Source organism: Mustela nigripes, chromosome 3, assembly GCF_022355385.1.
Source record: "Mustela nigripes isolate SB6536 chromosome 3, MUSNIG.SB6536, whole genome shotgun sequence".
NCBI classification, from domain to species: Eukaryota; Metazoa; Chordata; class Mammalia; order Carnivora; family Mustelidae; genus Mustela; species Mustela nigripes.
In genome coordinates this window covers 81,880,545-81,907,160 of record NC_081559.1, presented here as the reverse complement: position 1 = coordinate 81,907,160, position 26,616 = coordinate 81,880,545, and the positions used below count along the sequence as shown (strand labels likewise).

Below are 26,616 nucleotides of genomic sequence, written 5' to 3'. Positions count from 1 at the left end.
TATCTTATGGTTTTGGGTGCAATTGTAGGTGGGATCGACTCCTTAATTTCTCTTTCTTCTGCCTTGGTGTTGGTCTATAGAAATGCAACTGATTTCTGTGCATTGATTCTATATCTTGACACTTTATTGAATTCCTGTACAAGTTCTAGCATTTGGGAGTGGAGTCTTGGGTTTTCCATGTAAAATGTCATATCATTTACAAAGAGTGATAATTTGACTTCTTCTTTGCTGATTCAGATGCCTTTAATTTCTTTTTGTTGTCTGATCGTTGAGGCAAGGACTTCTAGTACTATGTTGAATAGCAGTGGTGATAGTGGACATTCTTGCCATGTTCGTGATCGAGTGGAAAAGCTCTCAGTTTTTCCCCATTGAGAATGATATCTGCGCTGGGTTTTTCATAGATGGCTTTGAATGATATTGAGGAATATACCCTCCATCCCTATACTTTGAAGAGTTTTGATCAGAAAGGATGCTATGCTTTGTCAAAAGCTTTCAGCATCGTTTGAGAGTATCATATGGTTCTTGTTCTTTCTTTTATTAATATATTATATCACATTGCTTGATTTGCAGATGTTGAACCAGCCTTGCAGCCCAGGAATAAATCCCACTTGGTCATGGTGAATTATCCTTTTAATGTACTATTGGATCCTATTGGCTAGCATTTTGGTGAGAATTTTCGCATCTGTGTTCGTCAAGGTAATTTGTCTGTAATTCTCTTTTTTGATGGGGTCTTTGTCTGGTTTTGGGATCAAGGTAATAGCTGGTCTCATAAAATGAGTTTGGAAGTTTTCCTTCTTTTTCTGTTTTTTGGAACAGTTTCAGGAGAATAAGTATTAATTCTAATTTAAATGTTTGGTAGAATTCCCCTGGGAAGCCGTCTGGTCCTGGGCTCCTGTTTCTTGGCAGATTTTTGATGACTGCTTTGATCTCCTTACTTGTTATGGGTCTCTTCAGGTTTTCTATATCCTCCTGGTTCAGTTTTGGTAGTTTATATGTCTCTGGGAATGTATCCATTTCTTCCAGATTGTCAAATTTGCTAGAGTTGTGATCTCTCCTCTTTCATTAATGATTTTATTTGGGTCATTTCTCTTTTCTTTTTGCTAAGTCTGGCCAGGGTTTTATCAATCTTATTAATTCTTTCAAAGAACCAGCTCCTAGTTTTGTTGATTTCTTCTGCTGTTCTTTTGGTTTTTATTTCATTGATTTCTGCTCTACTCTTTATTATTTCTTTTCTCCTGCTTAGTTTAGGCTTTCTTTGCTGTTCTTTCTCCAGTTCCTTTAGGTGTAGGGTTAGATTGTATGCTTGGGACCTTTCTTATTTCTTGAGAAAGGCTTGTATTGCTATGTACTTTCCTCTCAGGACCACTTTTGCTGGGTCCCAAAGATTTTGAACAGTTGAGTTTTCATTTTCATTTGTTTCCATGAATTTTTTCAATTCTTCTTTAATTTCCTGGTTGGCCCATTCATTCTTTAGTAGGATGCTCTTTAACCTCCCTGTCTTTGAGTTCTTTCCAACTTTCCTCTTGTGATTGAGTTCTAGCTTCAGAGCATTGTGGTCTGAAAATATGCAGGGAATACCAGTCTTTTGGTACTTGCTGAGACCTGTTTTGTGCTCCGGGATGTGATCTATTCTGGAGAATGTTCATTTGCACTAGAGAAAAGTGTGTATTCTTTTGCTTCGGGATAGAGTGCTCTGAATATATCTGTGATGTCCATCTGGTCCAGTGTGTTATTTAAGGCCTTTATTTCCTTCTTAGTCTTTTGCTTGGATGATCTGTTCATTTCAGTGAGGGGCATGTTAAAGTCCCCTACTATTATTGTATTATTGTCGATGTGTTTCTTTGATTTTGTTATTAATTGGTTTATATAGTTGGCTGCTCCCATGTTAGGGGCATAGATATTTAAAATTATTAGTACTTCTTGTTGGACAGACCCTTTGAATATGATATAGTGTCCTTCCTCATCTCCTATTATAGTCTTTAGCCTTAAAATCTAATTCATCTGATGTATGGATTGCCACCCCAGCATTCTTTTGATATCCATTAGCATGGTAAATTGGTTTCCACCCCTCACTTTAAATCTGGAGATGTCTTTGGGTCTAAAATGAGTTTTTTACAGACAGCATATCGATGGGTCTTGTCTTTTTATCCATTCTGACACCCTGTGTCTTTTGATTGGGGCATTTAGCCCATTTACATTCAGGGTAACTATTGTAAGATATGAATTTAGTGCCATTGTATTGCCTGTAAGGTGATTGTTACTGTGTATTGTTATAGTATACAGTATACTGTTAATGTATATTGTCTCTGTTCCTTTCTGTTGTACTACTTCTAGTCTCTCTCTTTGCTTATAGGACCCATTCAATATTTTCTGTAGGACTGGTTTGGTGTTTGCAAGTTCTTGTAATTTTTGTTTTTCCTGGAAGCTTCTTATCTTTCCTTCTATTTTTAGTGATAGCCTGGATATAGTATTCTTGGCTGCATATTTTTCCCGTTTAGTGCTCTGAATATATCATGCCAGTTCTTTCTGGCCTGCCAGGTCTCTGTGGATAAGTCTGCTGCCAATCTAATATTTCTGCCATTGTATGTTACAGACTTCTTGTCCCAAGCTGCTTTCAGGATTTTCTCTTTGTCACTAAGACTAGTAAGTTTTACTATTAGATGACAGGGTGTGGACCTGGTTTTGAGAGGGGTTCTTTGTGCCTCCTGGATGTTGATGCTTGTTCCCTTTCCATATTAGGGAAATTCTCATAATTTGCTCCAATATAAATTCTACCCTCTCTCTTTCTTCTTCTCCTGGAATCCCAATTATTCTTATATTTCATCTTATGGTATCACTTATCTCTCGAATTCTCCCCTTATGGTCCCGTAGTTGTTTGTCTCTCTTTTGTTCAGCTTCGTTATTCCCTGTCATTTGGTCTTCTATATCACTAATTTTCTCTTCTTTATCATTTATCCTAGCAGTAAGAGCCTCCTTTCTTGATTGCACTTCATTAGTACTTTTTTTGATTTAACTTGGTTAAGTTTTAGTTCTTTTATTTTCTCCAGAAAGGGATTTTATTTGTCCAGACAGGGTTTCTCTAGTACCCTAATGCCATTTTTGAGCTCAGCTAACACCTTGACAGTCATCATTCTGAACTCCAGATCTGACATATTACCAATGTCTGTATTGATTAGGTCCCTAGCCGTCAGTACTGCCTCTTGATCTTTTTTTTTGTGGTGAGTTTTTCCGCCTTGTCATTTTTCCATATAAGAATATATGAATGAGAGAATAAAATGCTAAAAGGGTGTGAGAGACCCCATAAAAATATATGCTAACTTGGGGCGCCTGGGTGGCTCAGTGGGTTAAGCCGCTGCCTTCGGCCCAGGTCATGATCTCAGGGTCCTGGGATCGAGTCCCGCATCGGGCTCTCTGCTCAGCAGGGAGCCTGCTTCCCTCTCTCTCTCTGCCTGCCTCTCCGACTACTTGTGATTTCTCTCTGTCAAATAAATAAATAAAATCTAAAAAAAAAATATATATATATATGCTAACCAAATCAGAAAAGATGCCAAGTGAGGGCAAGAAGAAAGGGGGTAAAAGATAAATATATATTTTTTTCACCAGTCATCATATATATATATGAATATATATATGAATAGAACAGAGCCACCCACTTGATTTGGGGTATATTTTGGTCTCTTAGAAGAAACCAAAATTGTAATGAAAGGAAAACATATATATAGAAAAATAAGGGTAAACATGATGAAGTGATGGAATATGACTATAAAGATGAAAACTAAAAAAAAAAAAATTCTAGAAAAGGAATTGATAAGTTGGTGGGAAAAAGAAAGAAGAAAAAAAATGGGGAGCGAACGTGCTCATGCTGAACACTAGAACAAAGCCCTGTGCTAGATTTAGGGTATATTTTGATCTGTTAGTAGAAATTGTATCTCAAAATTTTTTAGGAAAAAAAAAACCCATATGTATACAAAAAATAAGGTTAAATACAATGAAGGATAAAATATGACTATTATAATGAAGGTTTAGAAAGTTTTTTTTTTAGAAAGGTATTAAGATGAACTAGTTAAAAAACATTAAAAGAGGGAAGAGCAAAAGTTAAAAAAATTAGAATAAGAAAAACATAAAATTAAAAAAATTTAATTTAACTTTGCAGGACTAAAGGATCATGGAGAGAAAGGCATGAATCCCATGCATTGCTTTCCTCTAGCTCTGGAGTTCTGCTGCTCTCCTTGATCCACAAGATTGGTATTGGCTGGGTGTTCTTGATGGTCTTCTGTGGGGAGGGGCCTGTTGTTGTGATTCTCAAATGTCTTTGCCGGAGGTGGAATTGCACCACCCTTGCCAGGAGCCAGGCTAAGAAATCTACTCAAGATCACTCTTGGGAGTTTTTCTTCCCTGATTGCTTTCTGTAGAGCTCTGGAGGATGGGAATCAAAATGGCGGCCTCCCAGTCTCTGGCCCAGAGGAGCCAAGAGCTCGGGTCCCCACTTCTCAGTGTGCCCTCAAAGAAAAAGCATCAATCGCTCCCGTCTCTCTGGTCTTCAACCACTCTCTGGCCTCACCCGGCCTGACCAAGCCTTTCAGTCTCTGGCACACAGCCCCATTTGGAATCTCCAAACCCAGCAGAATCCTGCCTCCAGTGGAGGAGGGTGAGTTTCCCTGACCCTGCCACTTGTGGGGTCCCTGCTTAAAGAGCAGTGGCCTGCCTGTGCCGCACATCACGGTTTAAGGTAACCCCGAGCTGAGAGCTTACTCCTTGGCTCTGTCTCTGTAGTCGACTTCCCTGCTCCAATACCTGGGAGCACTGCCACACTCAGACACCCCCGATCTTTCTGTGACTCCATAGGTCCTGAGACTATACTGTCTCTCAAGGTCTCTACTCCCGCTTAGCCTCTGGAGCAATGTCCCTCAGTGGAGCAGACTTCTAAAAGTTCTGTTTTTGTGCTCCACTGTTCTGCTGCTTACCAGGAACCATCCCCTCCCCCTGCGGTCTATCTTCCTGTCACTTCAGATTCACTTGTCCTACCTTTCAGAGAGTGGTCAATTTTCTGTTCCTAGAATTGCTGCTCTTCTTCTCTTCGATATCCTGTTGAGTTTGTAGGTGTTCAGAATGGTTTGATAACTATATAGCTGAACTGCTACCTGATATCATTTCAGTCTGCTACTCCCCCACCATCTTGCCTCTCTCGATACATACAATTCTTATAAATCACAACTCACATGATTCAGTCATGCAATATGATCAAAGTCAAAGAGCAATTCATGAAGCTTAAGTAAATTTTTAAAAATAACATTTTCTTGTCTTTGGTTTCATGAGCAATATTTTAGAAATACTTATTACATTCCCATTATCAGTTTTTATATTCATTCCTCAAATGCTGTGCACATCACAGCTGTCTCTATATTTTCCCCAGATCTTTCCATTTTGTATTTACCTACCCTTACCATATGTATCTCTGTTTTCTTCCACCCGAATTATTTTCATCTTAATCACATTACTGGAGGAACTATGTGGCAAAAGAGTATCACCTGTATAAGTTACATGTTCTATGTTTTTTACATATGTATATATTTCTGTATCTTTCTATATATACAAATAAAAATTTCTGGCATGTAATTCCATTAAATTACGGTAAAAAAAACAAAAAACGAAAAACGAAAAAACGGGGCACCAGGGTGGCTCAGTTGTTAAGTGTCTGCCTTTAGCTAAATTACAATAAAAAATAATCTGTAATAATTTCTTTTTTTCTTTTGTATACTTTAAGGGTATATGTGAGTTAGTGTGCACATGCATACACATGCATGTGAGTAGTATATAACTGGAAAGATTTGTAACATTATATATATACTGTTAGAACATGCTTTTTAGTGGGGCCTGGGTGGCTCAGTTGGTTACATGTCTGCCTTCAGCTCAGGTCATGCTCCCAGGGTCCTATCTTCCTCTCCCACTCCCCCTGCTTGTGTTCTCTCTCTCACTGTGTCTCTGTCAAATAAATAAGTAAATAAATCTTAAAAAGAAAAACATGCTTTTTAAATTTAAGATGCTATTGAAATAAAAAAATTTATATATGTATGTATATATAAAATTAGTATCTTTCATCAATATGAAGCACTTTTTAAAAATTTTGATATCTCTGAATACATACTTGTTACCATTTCTAGCATCTTAGACTCTATGAAAAAATAGCAATTATTTCTTTCTCTTAGTTGCATTTCATAATTTTTTTAACCATTCTCTTATTTATATGCTAGGATTTTTGTTGTTGTATTTTATGTGTTGGGGGAGGATTTTTTTGTGTTTAGCTTTTTACTATTACCAGAAATGGCTTAATGAACATTCTTTTTCTACCTTAAATGTTGTTTATTTCACTGTATGTAAGTCTTATAAGCTATATTGTGAATTTGCATACATTATGAAAAGGAATAGTGGTTAATATATGTTTATTGCTGTTTTTGAAACTGTTCTCTGTATTGCAGTTACAGTCATCTTGTAAAAGGTAAATGTGATCATAACAAATAAGTACTGTCAGATGTAAATTCTTATGATACTCCCTCTGCTTAAAAAAAATTTTACTTTCCCACCTAGACTTCAGGACTCAATGCTGGTGTCATCTTGAAAGACATTCTTCAACCTCCAGGATGTCTCCAGCATAGCTAAATAACCCCATATGCTTAGCTCCTTTCAACATCTATTATATTTTTTTACTACAGATGCCTTATTAATTTTTCTATCTCTTGTACTAGGCTTCTTTAAGGTCTGGGACTCTATAGGTAGTAGAAGTAGTAGCTTTCACTTAATAGGTCAGTAAATATTGAAGGAATGAATCATACTGTGAAATCTCTTTAAAATATTTCCAAATATTTTTAAAGATTGACTATGGAATTTCTTTTTGCTATACTGAAAAAGAAAGTAAAAGGAAGTTTAATAAGCAATATGACCAGCTTAAAAGAAAATGAAAAATGTGTTGGCATTATGTGTACATTCTTTCTTCCCTTTTTACCATCCTAAGAGGAAGCAGTAACTAAAATAAAAATCTGTTAAAGGAATTTGTAGTCTACTTAACCTGGGTATTGAGATTTATAGGTTAAGAATTAGGTACCTTTGAAATGAAAAATGACTAAAAGTTCTGAATGGAGAAATATAATTTTAGTTATTAGATGGCTAAATATTACTTTCCATACTGATAACCAGAGTGTTTATGATATCTTTCACTATACGAAGTCAGTGCTTTATCCCAGGTATTTCCTTCCTGTGTTCCACATGCGCCAAAAAGAATAAAACAGACAAAGCAGTCCTTTGTACTTACATTTCAGTGAAGTTATGAATTATATTGCATGAATTGTATGAATTATAGCCTTAAGAGGAGACCTCTAACCTGGGCTATTTTAATAATAGGGACAATGATAATATTATTTTCCCCCTAGCTGATTATACTTAAATAGCAGTTGACAATCTCTTATCCAACATGAGTGTGTGATGGATGGCAGTCACATATACAACACATTCCTTACTTAAAAAAGTATGTCAGAATGTACTTACTTGAAAGGGAGTGAGAAAGGGAATACGACTTACAGTATAAGGGTATTTGAATGCTTCTTACGTGAAGAATAAATAAAATTATTTTGCAAACTTTGGTACCTATTAGTTAAAACTTATTGTGAAATCTTAGTTGAAAAACCATACTTTAAAAAGCATGTCTAGGGATGCCTGGGTGGCTCAGTTGGTTAAGCGACTGCCTTCGGCTCAGGTCATGATCCCAGCATCCTGGGATCGAGTCCCACATCAGGCTCCTTGCTCTGCGGGAAGCCTGCTTCTCCCTCTGCCTCTGCCGCCACTCTGCCTGCCTGTGCTTGCTCGCTCTCTCTCTCTCTGACAAATAAATAAATAAAATCTTTAAAAAAAAGTCTATATATATATATTACTTTACATAAATATAGCATATACAATACATATATTATGAATCCTTACAGTAACCTTGTATTTTTGGTAGAAAAAGTCCTGACATCCTGAAGTTCAATGACAAACAGTTGTCTAAGTAGGCTTGGAGCAGAAACTAAATCCCATTTCTTGCTTCTTGGGTTTGCCCTTTTTCCTTTATACCACCTTGCTATGCAATAGACTGAAAATGAAAATCAGCACAAAAAAGTAATTCATAACTTTTCATATACATAGAATCAGTTATATACATACATGCTTGTATTGTCAAGTCACTTTAAATATCTAAAAAATCTTCTACCGCCAGCAAATATGTAAAATTACACTTCACCTCTGTCTTACAAAAACCTTACTTAAAATTAATGGATTTTGTGTTTGTAAAATGTTTGCACTTATCCTTATTCATTATACCAACACAGTTCATGTTTCTTTAAGAAATAAGTCTGGCATCAGATTGAAAGTTTCCTATCAGCACAATTTAAGATTTCACACAAAGTTCTCATAAAAGTTGAATCTTTAGCTCTATTTCTTTAGCTAGCAATTTCATATTGCTTTTTGTCAGTTTGATTTCCAAAATGCCTTTACTCATCCAGCCCCAATTTTAAAGATCTTCCACTCCAGAAGAATTAAAAGCAGCAAAGAACTATTAATAGTCCTTAACAGAAAAGTGGAATACAAACTATGGCTGAAGGAAACTTAAGGAACTTCTTAACCAAAATAGTGACTCAACTCATAGTCTTATGTCTAAAAAGATAGGCTCAGTGTAAATATAGCTGATACATTGTATAAAGAAGGTTGTTAGGGCACGCTTAGGTGGCTTAGTCAGTTGGATGTTCCGCTCTTGATTTCAGCTCAGGTCATGAGGTTCTATGCTCAATGTGGAGTCTGCTCGAGATTCCCTCTGTCTCTCTCTCTCTCTCTGCCATCCCAACTCCTCTCTCTAAAATAAATAGAATTTTTTTAAAAGAAGGTTGTCAGTATATTTAAATATCACTGAGCATTAGCAAAAAGGAACATTTCATTGTTTGTAAGTTTTAAACATATGGCAATTGGTGAAAATGTTGAAATTTAGGGAAGGAACTCATTAGTTCTACGTCCACGTTTTTGTGACTGTATATTACAAAAATTGAGAAGTCGGACGTTATAAATATATTTTACTGGATAATTGAATAGGTAAATGCAGAATATGGTATCCATATATAATTTATTATTAAACAATATGAGACTTTAAATTCTTTTTACTTTCTGTATTAACTTCTCTCATTATTTTATGCCATTTTGAAATTTGGACTACCTCCCTAATTGACACTTTCAAAAATTTTAAGTTAATAATATTTTTTTCATTATTGAAATATTTGTGATTCAAATACAGTTTTCAAATTTAAGTAATTTTGTGGCATTGCAGACATTTTAGTGGATTCTGTAGGCTTTGAAACAACTTTGTTATAGAACCATGGATCTGGAAACAAAGTCTTTAAACGTATAAGAAAAAATATTTTTAAATAACATGCATTTATTTATATTTTATTTTTATTTGTGTACTTATTTATTTGAGAAAGAGAGTGTACCTGCACACTTCTGAGTGTGGAGCTAATCATGGGGCTCAATCCCAGGACCCTGAGATCATGACTTGAGCCAAAGGTCGACACTTAACCAACTGAGCCACCCAGGAGCCCTGCATTTTTTGTTTATCTTTCATTGAAGTTTAGTTAATACACAAAGTAACATTAGTTATAGGTATACAATAGAGTGATTCAACAAGTCTCTATATTGTGCTATGCTAAGCACAAGTGTAGCTACTATCACCATACAACACTATTATAATATCATTGACTGTATTCCTTACACTATACCTTTTATCTTCATGACTCATTCATTCCATACCTGGAAGCCTGTATCTCCCTATTGTCCTTCACCCATTCTGCACATACCCTACCCATCCCTCTGGCAGCATCAGTTCTCTGTACTTATGGGTCTGTTTCTGCTCTTTCTTTATTTGTTTTTTTACATTCCCTATATAAGTGAAATTATATAATATTTGTTATAGTTGGACTTACTTCACTTAGCATTATACCCTCTATGTCCACTCCTATTGTCACCAATGGCAAGATCTCATTTTTGCTATGGCTGAGTAATATTCCATTACACACACACACACACACACACACACGCACACACATACACACACATCTTTATTCATTCATTTATCAATGGACCCGTGGGTTGCTTCCTTATTTTGACTATTATAAATAATGCTGCAATAAACAGGAATGCATATGTCTTTTCAAATTAGTATTTTCATTTTCTTTGGGTAAAAATACCCAGTAGTGGAATCACTGGGTCATATGATATTTCTATTTTTAATTTTTTGAAAAACTTCCATGCTGTTTTCTACAGTTGCTGCACCAATTTGTGTTTCCACCAACAATGCACAAGGGTTCCTTTTTCTCCATGGCTTTGCCAACACTTGTATTTCTTGTCTTTTTTATTCTCACCATTCTGACAGGTGTGAGATGATACCTTATTGTGGTTTTAGTTTGTATTTCTTTGTATAGTGATGCTGAGCATCTTTTTATGTGTCTGTTGGCCATGAGTATTTCTTTTTTTGGAAAATGTCTGTTGTGGGTCCTCTGCCCTTTTTAAAATCAGATTGGCTTTTTTGGTATTGAGTTATTTAAATCCCTTCTTTATTTTGGAGATTACCCCTCTTGGATATATTGCAAAAACCTCCCATTCAGTAGATTGCCTTTTTGTTTTGTTTCCTTTGCAGCTCAAAGCTTTTTATTTTGGTGCAGTCCCAATAGTTTATTTTTGCTTTTGTTTCCCTTGCCTTAGGAGATATATCTAGAAAAATGTTGTGATGACTGATATCAAAGAAATGACTGCCTGTGTCTTCTATGAGTTTTGTGGTTTTGGGTCTCCCATTTAGGTCTTTAGTCCATCTGGAGTTTATTATTGTGTGTCTACAGCGTAAGAAACTGGTCCTGTTTATTCTTCTGCAAGTAGATGTCTGGTTTTCTGAGCACCATTTGTTGAAGAAACTGTCTTCTCCCCATTGCATATTCTTGCCTCTTTGGTTGTAAATTAGTTGACCATGTAAGCATGGGTTTATTGCTGGGCAAAACCCATGCTTTTTGGCCTAAAAGAGAGGACTATAACCATTATTACTATTTTAAAAATATTAATATACAATTTTGGTAAAATGCTAATATAATTTTTAGCCAAGTTGATTAAATAAACTTTGTCTTTTGGTTTCTTCTGACAGCTCAATTTCTATATGATATATTATCAGCACTGTACTTCTTGATGTTGACACAATATAGCAATGACCCTTTATACCCCAAATGCCTCTAGAGTATCATTTTTTTATGGAATGGTACAGTAAGTGATAAACAAGGTCAATGAAACCATGCAAAGTTGTTTTTGATATATTGCTTAGTATGACAGGAATATTTCTGTTTGTTACCATATAAATATCTTTAAAAAGCATGAAAAATTTTTCAACAATTTTAAAATGTTTGTTTGAGATTGTCCAACTGAAAACATGAGATATGTAATATAAACAAAATCAGTCCTGATCTGGAGAGATAAGCATGTGTCTTAAGCCAGAAAAATAGTGGTGTTAAATCTGAATCTCCGATCAAAAGCTCCAAGGATGGACCTGCTAGATTGCAGACTTTTATTTGTTGTCTAGCTCTTTCTCATGTAGCATGCTGCAGGGTGAATAGCAGCAGGAATTTACTCACTAAATGTTGGTTAATGATTGGCCTGGGAAAGGTTGGGGAGACCAGATAATATGTCTTAAATTTTAGACCAAATGATTAGAGTCCAAATAGTTTGTGTACTTTTTTAAGTGAACTTCACTACCTAAAAACTGCATTCATCCATAACATAAGAGATGAATGAGAAGTTCTTTGTCCTAAAATGCAATGTAGAGGTCATTCAAAAGGACTTATTTTGTTGCCATTTTCTTAAAGAGAATTTATGAGTCAAGTTATATTAACTAATTGCAGTGGTCACTTTTGTTCATATTCTGTAATAGAAATTAATTAGAACTAATTTGGTGAAAAGACTGTTGATTTTACTATTCTTACAAACATTAGACTGAGACTTTTGAGTTCAGGGACTGTCTCTTGGTCATCTTTGTATTACCAACATCTAGACGCACTGTGTGACATGTAATGAGTATTCCATAAATTATCAGTGAATGAACAAAAGAATGGCCCCTTTGTAGATAAGATAGAAAATCTATTTTAACTTGTAAGAGTATTTTATTTCTAATGTAGCTTCTGATTATACCTGTTTATTATAGAAGATGATTTTTATTCTTAGAATGGAATTTCTTAAAAATGAAAATTCTTGGGCTTAGGCCCCAGTTTCTCTGATTCACTAGATCTGGGATAAGGTGGAGGAATCCATGTGTTATTATTAATAAGCACTGTAGGTGATTATTTTACAGATATTAAGTGAAGCATACTGAGAAATACTGTACCCAAACCTGTGCCTGGGTCATACCAGAACTACCACAGCCATTTTCTTTTCCCAATTTACAGAAAACCTAACGTTTATTTTTCAAGTGTAATATTGGTATTATTTTACCCCCGTGTCAGATAAATGTGGTGTTTAACAAAACATGGATCCTGGACCACCAGCACAGCATCAGCTGAGTGATTTAATAAAGCATTCTGATGCAGAATCGAACACCAGATGAAGGCTATGGGGATGGGGCCCTGTAGTCCAGTGATCTAACAGACGAATGCAAGTCGCTTCTGACTTACCTCTAGATTATATTAGGAGTCTACGATTATATAGGATACAATCATAATCATAGGCCTCAAAGGTTTCTCTTTTTTCCTCTCTCTCTCTTTGCTTTTGTTTACATAGATGCCTTTATCTTACTTGTATTTGTACTTGTACTTGTTGTACTTGTACTTTTGGGGGGGCTTCTCTGCTTATAAGCCTTCATGTGCACCTTTTACGTTATCACAATGTCATTCTTTCTACCTAGGAGATAGTATCTTCTTTACACTTGGGATGTGTGAGGCCTAAGTGGAGACCTTAGAGACTTACCCCGCCTGGTTAGCTGCTCTCTCACTATATAGGGTACTCTATATATTGTTGAGCTATATGTCCCAAAGGCAAAGGAGTTAATATTATAGAGGAATTCTCGGTCATTTTCAGGGTTATTATAACATAAAATTTAATTTTAACCAGCATCTAACACAGTGCTTGGCACCTAATATCTGTTGAATGAATAGACAGAAAAGAGATCGGAAGTTGGGAGGGTTGAAAGATTAACTTGTTTTTCTATTTCCCAACCTACAATTGTTTCAGGGGTTATTTTTTGTTTTTGTTTTTTTAATGAACTGAAGAGCATACCGGGCATTGGTAGTCATGCTTATAGTCATGCTTCTCAACTAATAAGAGAAGATAAGAAAATATTAGAAAAGATTTAAAAAATCAAAAAAGCAACCCAGGTCTTCTTACAATAAGGGCAAATAGCACTACATACATTGACAGCTAAGGTCATCGTTATAATTACAGGACATTCACTGAATTTGTTAACCAGAAGAGATCCTAATTTTCATAAGAATAAGCTTGCATTATCAAGAAAAGTTCTGTTGTTCTTCAAAGTTCATTCTCTTAAGAATATAAGAAAATATATTATTTGTATTTCAAAAAATTTAATTAAATGTTTTAAACATTAAGAATGCTATGTTTTAATTATCTGGAAAAATCTCTTTTACTTAAAATTTCTAATTCCTTGATAGTTCTAGATGAATGAGATATTATTGTATCTTTTCAGCATGCTGGCCTCTACACCTAAGAAGTGTGTGTGTGTGTGTGTGTGTGTGTGCACATGCAAGTGCTCGTGCACACACACGTGTGCACGTGTATGTGTACGCACGCATGGGTGCATGTGTTCTTCTTTGGGTACTATTCACTAATCACTACTTTGCACATTGTCATCTTAGAGTTAAATATCTTTGATAATAACCTTTACATTATTTTAGATAAAAAAGCTTTGAAGTCAGACTTGAGCTAAGATTCTGCCCATGTGATCTTTCCAACTTTGTTACCTTACTTAGTAAAGTGGGAATAATTATGCTTGCCACATAGTTATATTAGGAGAATTAAATGAGATATTCCACAGGACAATGTCTGCCACATGGAAAATAATAAATAGTCAAAACGGTTATTAGTGGATTACAAAAAGAGAATTTTATGTGCACTGTGGTGGTGTTTTAGGATCTGCTCATCCATGTTTTTATTTTTCTAGAGACCAAGTCTACGTAGTCTGCTGTTCCAAGCCTACTGTTTAAAAACTGGCATGGAAATAAAATATACATAGACAATGTATAAATTATCCACTGTTGCTCTACCTCTTATTGTAAACAGAAGTTTGCCAGGCTTTCAATAGGAATGGATCTCCAGTGAAATATATCCATATGGCAATTCTAAAATGTAAAAGTGAACCGCTTTTTTAATATTGAATAAGCATAAAAATCAAATTATGTTGCTTAAAAAGGAATACTCATATATCTTTTCCCATCTTGCATAACACAAAAATAGCTAACTGCTTTTGCTCATAAAAATCATATTTGGAGGGTGACTAAGCATGAGACAGTTCCCAAACAAATCTTGGAGAAAGTTATGCAGAAGTGAAAGTGAGATTTCAGCTGTAATCAGTCTGTTCATCTAGGTTAGTTCAGTGAGGGTGGACTGGTAAATTTTTAAATCTTCAATTAGTCATACATCATTTTTCAAGATATTTTGGAATTCACTGGAATATTAAAATCTAATATGATTTCCTTTTAACCAGAACTTGTTTTTGTTGGGTAAAACTACTATGAACTTTATTTTACAAAAACATGCACATATTTACATGAAAATATTTGTTCATTTACATAAAATGCATGAAGCAGTGAAATCTTATCTGAAGGATAACTTTGTAATGTAATATATCTAAGGTATTCATATACTGTCCTTGCTACCGAAAAAGAATTGGGTGGTCCATGCTTGACTGCATAGTTTTAATTGGAAAGTTGGGATAGAACTATACCAGAATGTTACTTTAAAAAAAAAAAAAGAAAATTGACAGTGTCTCAGAATACATATTTTGAAGAGATTATATAATCCTAAAAAAAAGGAAACCAAAAAGTTTACTTCTGCCATTTCTGAGATCCAGTAATAGTTCAATTTCTGTTTCTCCATCTCTTAAAGGAGCATATCCATAATATTGTTAGAACAATCTTTGTATACATTTTACTTGGGGTAATTAAAATCACTTAGGGTAGAGTGTATTTTTTTCATATTTCAAGAGATTTGGTATTGCTGTTTACCTTATAAGCCTCAGATTTACAAATTAAACTATTTTAAGTAAGTTATTCTCAGAATATTGAGATATGAATATACCCTTATTTACCACCAAGTTTTTATATCCATTTGGATAAGTTTTCCTTGTCTGATATTTCTGCCTTCATTTTGTTTTCTTCTTTGTTTTTCTTGTTATTCTTGTTGTCAAGTGTAGAAAATAGCATGTTTAAATAAAACCCCATACCATTTTCAGGGGGGAAAAAAGCAAGTTAAACATACTATTTTTAAGTTATTTTGAAAGAAAATTATTGTTCCCAAATTCACATTACACTAAGGAAAATTTATTTGTAGAGCAATGGTAATGAAGGTACGTATCCAAATTGCTGTGATATCATGAAGAAAATATTCCTTTAGAGTATTCTGTAATATTAAAAAAAGAAATGTGTTTCTGCTAAATGTCTAAGTGTCAATCTATCTTTGTACTGAATTTGGTTTTACTTAGTACTTACCATGCATACCTCTTATTTTTATTTTGATTAGATGAATAGATAGATGATAGATAGATATACATATATATGTTTACATGTATATTTTGACATTCTTAGCACTAAAGCAAGATATTTAGTAATTTCTTTTAAATGCTTTTTTTTGTAAAATGCCATATAGCTAGATTTTGCTTTAAACCGAGTCTGAAACTCCTTATTTAAGAGGGTTACTGTTATCATTATGTAGAGTGACAACTTACATACCTCATTATATTTCTTTCATGTTACTCTTTGTTCATTATTTATTTTGTTGTTTGCTCTTTTCCCTTTATTTTTTCTGATCTCTTAGTTATTATTAATTTCATTTCCAGTGCATTATTATTTTTCTTTGTGCCCTGTTAAGCCAGAAATAATGTGCTTTTTTATTGATACTTCTGATACTCATTACCTAACACATATTTCTCCACAATTATATAATATTATATGAAAACCCAAAACCAAATAAATTCTCTCCCAGTCTACTCTGTTCCCTTCTCCTAGATGAATGCTTTAGAATGTTTTAATCCCCCATTCTATTGCCCTTGGCCTTTAGGGTGCTTTTACTTTCCTGAACCCCTTCCAACTCCTTGATTTTGCTGACAGAGTTCAATATATTTGGTTCCAGATTGATTAGATTTTTCCCTTGCCATACGTCTCTTCTATTTTAAGAATCCTTACTTGGCAGTTACATTATCAATTCCCAGTCAGACAATCATTATCCATTTAGTTTTAACACGTATTTTGCAAGGCTTATTACACTGTTTTCTATTCATCATCTTCCATATTGAGATTTCTATTCTGGTTCTTAGGTTTTTTGTCTCAGGTGTTTTTCTTGAGTATTTTCATCAGATTGGATGAAGAGTCGTCTTCTAGCTCATCTTTGCGTATGCAGAATTCTTTCCTTCAGCCTGCAAAATGAATGATAACTTGAATGGGCATAGAATTGTTTGTTGGCAGTCTTTTCTCTCTTTCCTCAGTATTGCAGTATCTTCCAACTTCAAGTATTACACATAGAAAGATGTCATTCTGATTGTTTTTCTTTGCTAAATAACTTGTTCTTTCTGGAAATTTTTAATGTTTTCTTTTAATCATAATAATGGAATTTTACCAAAATGTATCTACTTGTATGTCGTACTCTGATTAATCTACCAATAACTTAGCCCTTTCATTTTCAAACCAGGGAATTTTAATTCTGTCATTTCCTTATTCCTAACCTTCTGTTTTGGTTTTTTTGTTTTGTTTTGTTTTTCATTTTCTTTTATAACTATTATCTTCCTTACCAGAAATTTCTCTTGGAGTTATTTTCCAAGTCTGTTCTCCCTGAAGATTTTGCTCTCTTTCTATATTTTCATATATAGAAATATTTTTATATTTTGAGGTGTTTCATCTGGTTCTAGGTAGTTTCACCATAAGCATCTTTGCCCCAAGAATTTTTGCTGTAAGCATTTTCATCGCAAATAATTTTACTACATAAGTAATTGGCCATAAGGCAATTTTGCCATAAAAGGTAGAAAAATAATTGATTGACAGTTTGGTTTGACAGTTAGTTAGTTTCATCAACTGGTTGACAGGTTGGATTTTTTTCTACATTGATGCAGTATTTCCATTTTTATATTATATAAATCTAAGACCTCATACTGGTCTATACACTGGTCCAGTTTTGAACCCACTTTACCATGGACCTTTGGAATGTCTGTCAACTGACCTGTAGCAATATGCCAAACACAAACAGTTCAGAGGATTTTCATAATGCAATAAAAATCTCAGTTACAAATATGCATCCTTATATTTGGAAACTGATATCTCTCTTAATGAAGGGAGAAATCTTAGTTAAAAAAAAAGAAAACACTTTGCTGACAAGCAGGTGAATCAACAAGCTAAGGTAAAAAAAAGAAAAAAAGTGTAATACTATGAACAAAAGAATTTGAAGACAAGTGCTTAGATATAATCCACAAAATAAAATCAATTATTTGTGCAATATTACCATGGAATTATACATTTTTAATGTATTCAAATATTTTTATTTTACAGGAAACCCTTTTTGTTATTAATTTTTCATGTTTCATTGTGTCAGTGAATGTCCCTCTTTTGTTTTTCATCATTTTCTCTTTTATGGCAAAACTGCCTTACAGCTGATTAGTTATGCAACAAAAATGTCTATGGCAAAGATGCTCACAGTGAAAATACCAGACACAATTTCTTTCACTTGGCCTTATATGCTAGTAATTCTGGGTTCAACAGGAACACACCTTTTTTCAATTATTTTATTTTTGAATTTAAAAATCAGATTTCTGGGGCACCTGGGTGGCTCAGTCAGCTAAGTATCAGACTTTTGATTTTGGCTCAGATCATGTTGTTAGGGTCATGGGATCGAGCCCTACATTCCTCCACATGGAGCCTGCTACAGGTTCTCTCTCTTTCCCTCTGCCCCTGCCCCTCCCCACCCCCACTCATGCCCATGTTCTCTCTCTCTCTCTAAAAAAAAAAAAATATATATATATATATGTATATATATATGCACATATATATTTTCCCTTTATTTTTTTTTTTTTAAAGGTCAATCAAAGCTTTATTTTGCACCAAGCATCGAGAATCAAACCAATCATCAAACAGACCGGTGGGGGCAGCCCCTTACAGAAAGGGGGAACCTTCCTTGCCTCACAGACTAACTTTTATAGAGAAAAGGCAATGTGGTTGGGCCTGGCCACACACAGGTGGCCAGTGAGATTGTAACACACAGAGAAAGCTGCACAGTCATGCTAGGTCACACACGGGTGGCCAATTGAATTACAATTCAACCCATAATAGCTATTTGAACAAGCCTATCACCTTGGTCAGAACCTGCACCCAAAAGGCGGGGCCCACACTCCTTGGTAGCTAGAGAGACAGTATGCGTGCTTTACTGAATGGATGTCTCCACCTAACTGGACTCATCCTTGCATTCGGGCTGTTATCTTTACCTGAACTGACCCACCCTTGCATTTGGGCTTTGTTACCTGAGTGGCCCCACCTTGGTTGAACAACCATTTTGATGTTTATGCAGTAAAACTTAAACTGACCTTGCTCCCTTTATTTTTAATTCCCTTTATTTTATGTATATATATACACATATATATTTTTCCCTTTATTTTTACTGATCTCTTAGTTATTATTAATTTCATTTTCAGTGCATTATTTTTCTTTGTGCCCTGTTAAGCCAGAAATAATGTGCTTTTTCTATATACACATATTTTATATATATATATATATATATATATATATATATATATATATATATAGTGACTTTGAGGCAGTAGGAATGCAAAAGAGAATTTGAATGTTTGAGATACAGAAGTTGATTATATATATCTTGACATTTGAATGGATGTGAAAGGCAAGAAAGAGAGAGTACTTAATTCAAATCCTCAAATTTTTTGTCTGCTGAGTGCCACAAGATAAATAAACCCTTTTAGGGAAAATTGCTTAATAGCATCAGCTTTGAAATTTCAAAAAAAAAAAAATTTACCTTGGAAGAATTATTAAACAATTTATTTGGGTTTCAGTTTGAGGCAACAGTTCAAATTCAGTTTCTAATGTTTTGTTTCATTTTAAAAACTAAATTAATACTTTGCAACTTCATTAATACCTTATTTGAAAGATACTTTTATATGGTATTTTAGAGAAACTTTCTCATTTTTGAGTTATAATTTTTAGCAAATTTGAGACTAGCCATACTCCCCATGGATTATCTCTAATTTATAAAATTAGGGTATGCATCGGTAGAGGGGAAATGGTTGATTTTATGAGCATTGTGTCCCAAAATGTTTTCTTTCAATTTTGTTTTAAAGACTTTATCTATTTATTTTAAAGAGAGAAAGGAAAAAAACATGTGAACAGGGTTGGCTGGGCAGCAGAGGAAGCAGAACAAGCTGACTCCATTCTGAGTGCAGAGTCCAGCACAGGGGCTCCATCCCATGATCCTGACATCATGTCCTGAACCAAAACCAAGAGTTAAACATCTAACCAACTAAGCCATCCAGGTGCCCCGACTTCAGTTTTTTTTTTTTTTTTTTTTGTAAGACAATATGTAGATGCCATGATTGTTGAGTCTCTGATGTGAGAATATTAGAAAAAATTAGTGTGACATCTAGGCCTTGGTATATACAGAGAAAATAACCATAGATAGTGTCTTTTTCATGTCCACTCTCCTGAGAAAACCTGAAGTGCAGACCCAGTCATTCTTGTGCCCTTCCCCCAGGATGGCTTTTTTCTCCAGTAGACTCTTATCACCCTTCTCCTCTCATTGTCTCTTGATATGTTCATTGGACATGTGTGGATATATTCACCTCTGAACTTTGGTTCCTGCTCTTTCCTGGCTTGCTGGGCCCCAACACACCCTGTTTTTTCTAACCAGCCTATATGCTCAAGTTCCTATTCAATGGTGATGGGAGAATGAGTAATTAGACAGAACTTAAACATCAGAATTATAAAACTAAGTCCATCACTCAGGTTATCAATTAGTAAATAATATTATTGCTGTGAAAATGATTGTATTGAAGTAATGAAACTTTTCAGTGATAGGTCCTAAGAGAGATTATCTAGTCAAACACTTTTATACTTGAACTTGAGGCCCAGAGAGGTTAAGTGATTTGCCCATATTGAAAATGCTAGTAGTGAACTAGAACCCAGATTCCTTTATTCCCATTTCAATGCTCTTTTACCATATCATATTGGACTTGTGATTTAAATATCATCCCAAGTACATTTCATTTCTCCATGTATATAACAAGAATAAATTTTTGCTTCAAATTTTAGAAAAAGAGGGGCACCTGGATGGCTCAGTCAGTTGAGCATCTGCCTTTGGCTCAGGTCAGGATCTTGGGGTCCTGAGATCAAGCCCCGTGTCAAACTTCCTGCTTTGGTGGGCAGTCTGTTTCTCCCTCTGCCTCTGCTTCCCCCACCCTCTTGTGCGAGTTCTCTCTCTGTGTGTGTGTCTCGAATAAATAAATAAAATCTTTTTAAAAATTTTAGAAAAAGATTCTATTTTTTACAAAACTAAATCAAAAGCACTCAACACCACTAGAAAATTTTGGTATTGACCAAATTTTGTAAGTACCTATATTGTTTTAGACCAAAGCTGGTAAAAGAATGTTGCACTGTTTATAACTTTAACTATATAACTACTTTTTTTAAAGTTTATTTACATTTTGGCATCTCATATAAAGATAGTTAACTAGTCATGATTCTCCATTTTAGTTAATTGCCTGAAGGAAGGATCCAAATGCTGTTTCCTATTCTAAAAAATAAGAGTTTATTTGGAATGATAGCTCAAAATCCTTTCTAGTTCTGTACTTCTCTAAGTCACATTATCCAAAACTTAAATTTTACAATGCTGTGTCATCCTTTTTTCCTAATGCATTTAGAGGTAAGAAGGATGTATAGAACATGTCTAACATATTGTGAAAATCTGTGAAGATGTCTTAAATAATTTGAACTTTATTTTAGCTAAAGCATTTTAAACTGACAAATTACTTAAGATTGTATTCAGAATTAATTATAAAGTAATTTTATAATGCCAGATTACATTAATATGTTTATGAAATATCTTTGAGATTGCTATAGATTTTAGAAAGCTTGCTCCAAGTAGAATTTCAACCTATGTAGTAAAACAAAGTAAGAAAATAATACTTTACTATTGGATAGCACTTTAATATTCCCAGAGCAAAAGATTTTCAGATCCTGACATTTGGAGATTCTTCTACAAATAGGACACTTCACCTTATTAACCTGATTAACTTGCAGTGAAAGTCACCAATTGACAGGTCCTACCCACACACTTCTTTCAGAGCTTCATTCTTTATATGAGTGATTGTCCAACAGTTCACTCCAACAATTGTCCATTAATTTAAGGAAAGTTTCCAACATGAAAAACATGATAATCGGAATCAAACAGTATTATGTGATCCAGAAGAAACTGACAATGAAGGTAGCTAGAAGATTAAAAGCAAAAGCAAAAAGAAAAAGAAACATATATAAGTTAGAGACGAACTATATTTTCAAAGAATCAGTGGAACTATTGAGTTCATTAAATAAGAATAAGGTGCTATTTAAATTTTTCAAAGTAGAAAAAGCAGAACTTTGAAATTAAAAATATAAATAAAATTTAATTATAAACACAAATAGACTGGAAGAGAAAGTTATGAAGAGCCCCTAGAAAACAGAACAGGAAGCAAAGAGGTTAAGAGAAACAGAAGGGGAAGGAAGAGAAAAAGGTGGGGGAGAGTCAAACCATAAAAGACTCTTAACTATAGAAAACAAACTGAGGGTTGCCAGAGCGGAAGTGGGTGGGGGATGGACAAAATTGGTGATGGATATTAAAGAAGGTACTTGTAATTGGTATCATGTATTATATGTAAGTGATGAATCACTAAATTCTACTCCTGAAACGAGTATTACCCTATCTGTTAACCAACTAATTTAAATAAAAACCTGGAAAAAAAAAAAAAAAGGCAGAAAAAACTTGAGATTCAAGGCTTAACCCAGGAGGCCCATTATATTGCAAGTAAGACTCCAATAAAGGAAGAATAGGAAAAGTAAAGTGAGCAAGAAATTATTAAAGAACTAATAAGTTTATTTTTTCTCAGAACTGATGGAAATGAGTCTCCACATTGAAAAAGCCCACTGAATATCCAGCACAATAAATGAAAAATACTTTCCATGGACTGTTGCCTATGAAATGTTTAAAGGATGTGATTTGTCCAGATGATTAAATAAGAAAGAGAAAGATATAGATGACCTGGGCAGGGGGATCCCACTCAGGAGAGGGATAAGAAAGTGTCAGCATGGCTGCTATTCAACAGGCCATGAGGTCAGTCAGTTCTATATTGTACTCTCTAAAAGAGAACCTTGGGAAGGAGCTCTCCAGGAAACAAAGGAACATAACGTGTTTGAGCATACAGAAAAAATATTAATTGCATGTAGCAGTGATTTGGAAGAGTATATAATAATTGTATTAAGTACATAGAAAACTAGAGGGTAAAAAACTTAGTAGTTATGAACTCCAGGAGAAATAATAGGCATGGCCCTAGTTCACCTCTTTGCTTAAAATATTTGCAACTCATAATAATGTAGACATTAGCTATTTATATTTATATTGGTGATTTATATAGTCCCACATTATAACATTATTTTGATATCAGAGATGGGTAGAAATGTGGGATAAGAATATAAAAGAGTGAAGTCTTCATATGATTGGGAGTTAACCAATAATGTTTTAAATTGATAAATGAAAAATAAATATAAGGATATCATCTAGACCCACACTTATCCTAATCTGTGGCAAAGGAGGCAAGAGTATACAATGGGAGAAAAGACAGTCTTCAACAAATTTTGCTTGGAAAACTGGACAGCTACATGCAAAAGAATGAAATTGGACCACTTTCTTATACTGTACATACACAATAATAAATCAAAATGGACTAAAGACCTAAGTGGGAGACCTGAAAACACAAAACTCCTAGAAGAAGACATAAGCAGCCATTTCTTTGACATCTGCCATCACAGCGTTTTCCTAGATATGTCTCCTGAGGCAAGGGAAACAAAAGCAAAAATAAACTGTTGGGACTACACCAAAATAAAAAGCTTTGTGCAGCAGAGGAAACCATCACCAAAACAAAAAGGCAACCTGCTAATTAGGAGAAGGTATTTGCAAATGATATATCCAATAGGGATTAATATCCAAAATATATAAAGCATTTATACAAGTCAGTACCCCCCCCCCCAAAAAAACAAACAGATAATCTGATTTTAAAAAGGGCAGAGGACCTGAATAGACATTTTTCCAAAGAAGAAATACTCATGGCCAACAGATACATGAAAAGATGCTCAACATCATTATACAATGAAATGCAAATCAAAACCACAATGAGATATCATTTTATACCTGTCAGAATGGCAAAATCAAAAAGACAAGAAATAACAACAGTTGGAGAGGATGTGGAGAAAAAGGAACCCTTGTGCACTGTTGGTAGGAATGCAAATTGGTACAACCACTGTGGAAAATAGTATAAACCTTTCTCAAAAAATTAAAAATAGAAATTTAAAAAAGAAGCTCTGGCACATTGTTGGTGGGAATGCAAATTGATGCAGCAACTGTAGAAAACAGCATGAAGGTTCTACAAAAAATTAAAAATAGAAATAAAACACTAATTTACCCAAAGAAAATAAAACACTAATTCGAAAAGACATATGCACTCCTATGTTTACTGCAGCATTATTTACAATAGCCAAAATATGGAAGCAACCCAAGTGTCCATTAATGACTGGATAAAGAAGATATGATTGATATATAGATATATATAAATAGAGTAGGTAAATTAGATAAATAGATATATCTAAAGAAGATGTGATATATATATACACTTACATTTAAGTGTATATATATTTATATTATGTATATTATATATAATATATACAATATACGTATATATTATATAAATATACACATATATATAAATGGAATATTGCTCATCCATAAAAAGAATGAGTTCTTGCCATTTGTGACAACATGGATGGATATAGAGGTTATATTGCTAAATGAAATAAGTGAGAAAAAGACATACTATATGATTTTCCTCCTATGTGGAATTTAAGAAGTAAAACAAATAAAAGAAACCCAGACTCTTTAAGTACAGAGAACAAATGGGTGTTTGCTAGAGGAGTGGTAGGTGGGGGGGACAGATAAAATACATAAGGGGGTTTAAGAGTATACTTAATCATGATGAACACTGAGTAATGTATAGAATTGTTAAATCATTATATTTTATACCTGAAACCAATGTAATACTTATATTTATTTATATATATATACACTCATATATACGTATATGTGTGTATATATATGTATATGTGTATATATACGTGTATATGTGTATATTACATATATATGTGTATATATATACATACACATATGTATGAGACAGTATAGAGGGGTGTGGCAGAAGATGTGATATATAAGACAATATAATTTTACTTAATAAACTATATACATGTATTACCTTGATAAAAATAAAATCAATTTTAAAAATACAATATCTCAACTTCTATGAAGGCAGGAGTTAATTGTGTGTTGATTTGACACTTTGCAGAACTTAAGATACACAAACATTTAAAACAACAGCAAAAACACTTTAATAAATATGCGTCTTATCTAGGTTTTCTAATTTCTTGAAATATAATCATTGTTAGTATGCCCTTATAATCCTTTTTATTTCTATGTGATTGGTAGTGTTACTCCTCCTTTGTTCCTGATTTGACTTGAGATTTTCTTCTTTTGTTAATATGGGCATTCCCTCTACGCACTACTTTAATTAAATCCCATCAGTTTGGGTATATTTTGTTTATGTTTTTATTCATTAAAATATTTTCTGGGGACGCCTGGGTGGCTCAGTTGGTTAAGCAGCTGCCTTCGGCTCAGGTCATGATCCCAGCGTCCTGGGATCGAGTCCCACATCGGGCTCCTTGCTCCGCAGGGAGCCTGCTTCTCCCTCTGACTCTGCCTTCCACTCTGTCTGCCTGTGCTTGCTCTCACTCTCTCTCTCTCTTACAAATAAATAAATAAAATCTTTAAAAATATATATATATATTTTCTGATTTTTCTTGGGATATTTTGTTTGTTGATTATTTATAAGTGTGTCATTTAACTTCCTCACGTCTGTGAATTTCCATGCGCATTTGAGAAGAAAGATATTCTACTGTTGTTGGATAGAGTATTCTATAAATCTCTTACGTCTAGTTGATTTTTAGTACTATTTCAGTCTTCTATTTCCCTGTTGACTTTCTGGCTAGTTAATCTATCCATTATTGAAAATGGGATACTGAAGTCTCCAGCTATTATTGTTTAAGTGTGTATTTTTCTCTTCTGTTCTGTAAATTCTTCCTTCAGGTTTATCAGGGCTTTTTTGTTGCATATATTTATAATAGTTATTACTTTCTGATAGGTTGATCCTTTTATTATTGTAAAGTGTTCTTCATCTCTAGGGAAAATTTTTGTCTTCAAGTTTCTTCTGATATTAGTACACACACTTCAACTATCTTTTGATTATTGTTTGTATGGCATAATCTTTTCATAGTTTTCCTTTTTAACCAATTTCTGTCTTTGAATCTAAAGTATATATTTTACAAAGAGTGAGAGTGTAGTTGTATCATGTTTTTTAATCCATTTTAGATTGTTTATTACATTTACATATAATGTAATTACTGTAAAATTAAGAATTACATCTGCCATTTTCCTGGTTGCTGTGTTTTTTATGTCTTCATCCATTGTTCCCATTCCTTCATTATTGCCTTCCTCTGTATTTGATAGATTTTTTTTTTAGTATACCATTTTAATTTCTTTGTTTCTTTTACTATATGCTTTAGAATTGTTTTCTTAATGGTTGTCCTGGTGATCATTATTAGCATGTTTACATAAAACAATCTAGTTTAGATTAATACCAATTTAATTTCATTGCAGAAACTTTGCTCCAGTATAGTTCCATTCACTTCCTTTACTTTGTGCTATTATTATCATATAGATTACATTTTTATACATTGTAAACCCATCAACACAGTTTTAAAATTGTATAGCTGTGTTTTAAATCATATAGGAGAAGAAGAGAATTGCAATGAAAAATATCTATTTATACTTTTATATTTACCTATATACTTTTATAGTAAATACTGGTGCTTTTTGTTTCACTATGTAAAACAAAGGTATGTCTAGTTTTAGACTGAAATACTCTCCTCATTTCTTGGACACAACTACTAGCAACATATTCTCTTAGTTTTTGTTTTTTAGAAATATCTTGATTTCTCTTTCATT

The 26,616-nt window shown here is 33.9% G+C and overlaps 1 long non-coding RNA gene across 4 annotated transcripts in view; it reads left to right on the top strand.

The window, feature by feature from the left end:
- Positions 1 to 26,616, top strand: part of LOC132013904 (uncharacterized) — a 218,733-nt gene that overhangs the window by 119,011 nt on the left and 73,106 nt on the right. For 2 of the 4 annotated variants that reach the window (XR_009403137.1, XR_009403136.1), the window contains one exon: positions 571 to 696. The exons of the other annotated variants lie outside the window; for them this stretch is intronic. This is a non-coding gene — a long non-coding RNA (uncharacterized LOC132013904). The remainder of the gene's footprint in view (positions 1 to 570; positions 697 to 26,616) is intronic. 4 annotated transcript variants of the gene reach the window in all.